Source organism: Formica exsecta, unplaced genomic scaffold (assembly GCF_003651465.1).
Source record: "Formica exsecta isolate Colony F162 unplaced genomic scaffold, ASM365146v1 scaffold2917, whole genome shotgun sequence".
Lineage (NCBI taxonomy): Eukaryota > Metazoa > Arthropoda > Insecta > Hymenoptera > Formicidae > Formica > Formica exsecta.
In genome coordinates, this window is record NW_021850177.1 from 1 (window position 1) to 5,168 (window position 5,168).

The following is a 5,168-nucleotide window of genomic DNA, read 5'->3' on the forward strand; positions in this document are numbered from 1 at the left end:
CGTGCATCGTACAATCACCGTGCCAACATTTGGTTATCGGGGTATATAAAAAAATTCTTTCCGGCTTGTAAACAGTTTTGCCTATGTATAGGGGCCGCGGCACTACCAAGTAGCTTATTCGGAGTTTTCCGTCTAAAAAACTTTCGATTAAAATTCCTCAGGAACTAAAGCCGTAATCAAGAATCTAACGGCGCTTTTCTTATATAATGTGGATGCAAACTTTCAATTGCGACCAGTTTGAATAAGATTGGTGCAATCAATCCTGAGGAATGATAATCGTATACCAGAATTGTGACATTTTAATTTTTCTCCATAAGTTTCAAACTCACGTACGTATGCTCGCACGCACACACGCAAAGCGATTTTGTATCTCAAGCGGCGTTCACATCGCTCATATATGTACGATTATTCGCTTGATATGCAAACAAAAAGCTTTAAAGGTGCGTACTGACTTGAACATTTTTGCGCGCACGAATGCTCTAGTGAGGACGTATCATTTTTGTTTCACCGCACGCTCTGATCATGCACGAACGCGATCCGTCGTTTGTCGCTCATCAAAGAATTTATGTGCGAAACGATGCTCAATTTGGACGTGTATGCGAAACTGAAACGTCGTGCGCGCAAAAAAAGTTATGGAGTGGACGAATAAAATGGTTCTCCAATTAATAGATAAGTACGAAAAGTTTCGCCCTATTCGTTATGGCTAATCTTTCTGTAACAGTGACAGCTTTTCTCATTGCAGTGTCCATTTTATTTATTTTTGGACCGATCGCATTCAATAAAAATTCGAAATCTTGCGATGACATGCGAACAAAATTGTGAAAATGTAAACTGTTTTCTTGCAGCTTTAAATCAGCTAGCAAGTTATGGCCACCATACATTTTCCTGTTATTGTATAGCTGTGTAATCCACTGATATAGCCCGAAAAGGCTATACACTAGTTACTAGATATTAATTATTTTAGATATATATTATTTTATACCATTACTCAACGTGTAACGCGAATACAGATCACGTTACGAGCGTTGACCGAGCGAAGCGCTGACAAGGCGAGCGACGCGCGAAGCCCGAGCAACCGCGCAATCACTTCATTGCGAAAACGCGGAAATCAGGGCAAGCGGAATAAAGAAATTGCGAAAATGCAACTAAAAAAGTCCTACTTAGAAGCGGAATAAGGAAATTGCGAAAATGCAAGCAAAGAAGTGCTACTTAGAACTCCTTAGCTTGTACCCGGATTTTGCCGCCAAAATCGAGCGACACGACACATGGCCCTGCCGCTAAACGACCCTCTCACGGAAAACCAAGGGGATATAATAAAAAGACCCATCGCTAACGAGCGGCGGGCAGTATCAATAATCAATTAGTATCGAACGGGCAGTCAATAACGCTAATTACGGGCAACTATTAAGTTAAAGCCACGGAGTCGGCAGAAATAAATACGAAAGATCGAGGAGTGACCGAAACTCGACTCCAAACACGCGCACGCCAAGATATCCGCTATCGCGATACGCGACGCGAGCTAACGTGCGGGAACTTTGTAATTAAGACAATTTGTAAATAAAATGGATATATATTTTTTCATTCCGACTGCAAGAGTATCATTATCAACTACAATAAAATCAGTGAGTCACTCGGGCGGAGCCCGAATTCCCAAGTTCCTTCCAGCAAACGATCCCAGCTACCGTGCCTCTCCGGAGGCATAACACCACCATCGTTTTGAATTTTTTTGCAGCCCTTTTCTGCACAATATTGTGTATTACAATATATGCTGCAGCTGCTATGGTTATGTCTCTTCTCGACGACATTTCGCTATTTATTGATTTACGGCGAACGACTGGAGCACAGTTTTGAGGTGCGTACTGACTTAAGCATTTTTGCGCGCACGAACGATTTATCCTCACGAACGTTCGTACAGGTAAACTTTTTTGATGTCAAAAATTTATATTCGTTCATACAAAACTGTGCTCCAGTTGTTCGCCGTAAATAAAAAAAAATAGATACCTTTTTCTGTTCCAATACTTTTTTTACCCTTTGCCTTTTTTCTACGAAAGGATCCCAGTAAACTGGCCATTTTTTGTTTTGCTATAACTGCGTCCATTTTCAAGTTATTTGCTATTATCTTCCAAGCATCAACCTTCTTATTTCTTGAAAAATGGAACTCGTGTTTAGCATCCCACAATAAGGGTAACTTTTCGTACTTATCTATTAATTGGAGAGCCATTTCATTCGTCCACTCCATAACTTTTTTTGCGCGCACGACGTTTCAGTTTTGCATACACGTCCAAATTGAGCATCGTTTCGCACATAAATTCTTTGGTGAGCGACTTGCACGCAGTAGATCACGCGATTGCCTTGATATAATGTTATAATATATAATCTTAATGTAATTTTTTTTAAGATCGTATTATTTTATACTTTATTACAGCATATCGTTAGTTTCATAGTTTATCGGAAGTCTGTGACGTTAATTAAGAAAGCGAAATTAAATTCTATTACTTGCAATTTTAAAAGGAGCTGTTAATTAAACTAAATGATGCCTATAAAATATTTGCAAATTGAATAATGTTACAAGAAAATCTCACATTGTAGATATTCTCATCGGATAAAGGCGAAGGAGGTGAAAAGGATATATTAGAATGTATGTAGACTCAACATTGGAATTTTTGAACCATAGCAAAACAACTGATGGAAGAGTCATATAGGTAATCGCCATACAAGAGTCATACATATGGTTGCATATAGATAGATCCTTGGTGCATAATGAGACTAAGAAAATCCTTGACAATTTAATTAATTGATATTCTTAATCTATCATCTTTTATATCTCTCAATTTTAACAATGCATATTACGAAAAATATGGGCTAGTCTAGGATTCAAATTGAGAACTTCTTATACGCTCTAAACGAGAATATCGTATTCCTAAACCAATGTATATATATACAGGGTGACCCGCAATGACCGCCCACTAAGTACATAGCGTTATTCCTTACCAAAAACGGAGACAAAAAGTCCTGAGCCATTTTTTTTATAACGCTTAATAAAGGAGTTATTATTGAGTAAAGTCTGGCCAATCAGCGCCAACCTTCAGCCGGGCGCACGTCGGTGAGCCGCGCGCCTGCTAGTATGCGGCGGCACACATTTCACGGCGCGCGGTATTTCTTTTTTAATAGAAGTTCAATGTTTTTAGCTCAGAAAGATCGATATCGAGGCAAGAATCGAATCGTCGTGCACTTTTTCTATATAGAGCATTTGTTTCGGTAAGTGCAGCATTGCATTCTGTACATATTAGATAGTAATCATATTAGTTTTAATCGGCACTTTTTGGTACGCCATATGCAACCGCCGTATTTGTTACTTTCCTTGTGTTGGGGCAAAACCGGATACTTACACATCTCATGTAATGAAAAGAGGAAGAATTCTTATCCTGACTTTGTGTCCCTACAAAAAGCAATTGGAAAGGAAAGCTAACACTCAGAAAAAGAAGCTACTAAAAAAAAGCTTTTTGAAACCCTTAAAGTTAAAAAGTTAAATAAGGAAGTCTTACAGCAATGTCGAACAAGAGGATATCTTTATTTGTGATTTTTGCCAATAGAATACATTTTTATATTGTATTTTGATTAAAATAAATCTAGATTTTGTAATTACACGGTGTTTTGCATATTTTCAAATGGGGGGGTTTGTTGTGTCTAGCTATAGTTGCCCCTATACTACTCGTGTAATAAAACGCAAAAATCGGTTTAAGAATTATATATATTTATTTAACATCTTTTCGCTTTTATATTATAATTTATATGTATTTATTATATTGCATATTCTTACAATTAATTGCAACGATCTATCTTACACCAAAACAACGATTGTTTAAAAAACATGTGTGTTACGTTAATTCGCTTTTGCTCTAATCGTATAAATAATATACTAAAATATTATAATAAACTTTACGTTTCATTAAATTAACAATTATGACTGCTATCAATAGCATCAACATTACTAACGATTTAGTGAGCAATATTCATCATTTATTTTGGTTGTCGATGAACATCATCTCATCGGTGTAACATTATTTAAATATTTTCCCTTCATAAGCTCGAATACTCTCTCGTACACAAGTTTGGGCGCATCCTTGGCCCATATAAAATCCACATGATTTAATTTAGGCCATGACACTTTGTACATGTTCACTACATTGGGCAGTATATGATACAACCTCTTCACATCCTTGAAGAAATATTTTCATGAATTATCGCGCGCAATTTCTTTTAAACTACCTTTCTGATTCTATGAAACTTGACTTATATAAAATTAGCACAAATAAATTTCTGCTACTTTCTTTTGAAAATGCATTCTTTAATTACTTACCACGATATCAATTATCCTGTCGCCAGAACCATAGATCAATGCTATAGGTATCGTGATCTACTCGCCAGATCATAGTCCGGAGGTTCAGGTGAGTTGTACATCAACAAATTTTTTCCGCAACCGTAATCGTATTGACGAAACTTGCCCGAATGGAGCATCTAAATGTAATGCTTAACCGTCTTAGCCGATGCACCGGTCGGATTGCGACTCAGAATGACAGGCAGCAGAGTCTAAATAAGAAACAAGAACATGTACATAAAATTCAGTCTAAAGCGTGTACGCATGATCGTAAAATACCAGAAAGTGATGATCGAAAATTTAATCAGTGTTGTATTCCAATCGCGAATCATTACTCACGTAATCAAATTGTTCGGGATCGTAACCGCAGATTGGAAATATTATGTTGCCACAGATTTTCTCCTCGGCGAGAATCTGATCGCAAGCGTATTTCGAAAGAAATCTCAAAAAGTCGCTCTGCGGAAGAAGTTCGTCGTGGAAAAAAAGTCGCAAGATTATCTGCAATCAAAAGTTTTTTTATACATAATGTTATTTACTTGAAATTCTTTTGTTACGTCCAGACTCGAAGAAGGATGAGTCAGTGGAAGGGCGCAACCACTATCTTTATGATCCCGAAGTTAAACGTCTCAAAGCGTTAGAATCGGGTCGAACGAACTTGACGCTCCAAAAATCAGGTAAACGACCGTTAGAGTCACTATTACTCTGGTTTTCAGACGTTCGCTCGGCGGTCCCTTTTTGGTAAGAAAATTTAATCTCTATTACGCGGGATGGGACCAGGTGCGATCTTTTG

General features: G+C 37.6%; 1 pseudogene; it reads right to left on the reverse strand.

Annotated features, from left to right (window-relative positions):
* Nucleotides 1-4,042: 4,042 nt before the first annotated feature.
* On the reverse strand, nucleotides 4,043-4,876 carry LOC115237371 (annotated as a pseudogene).
* Between the last annotated feature and the right edge of the window lie 292 nt (nucleotides 4,877-5,168).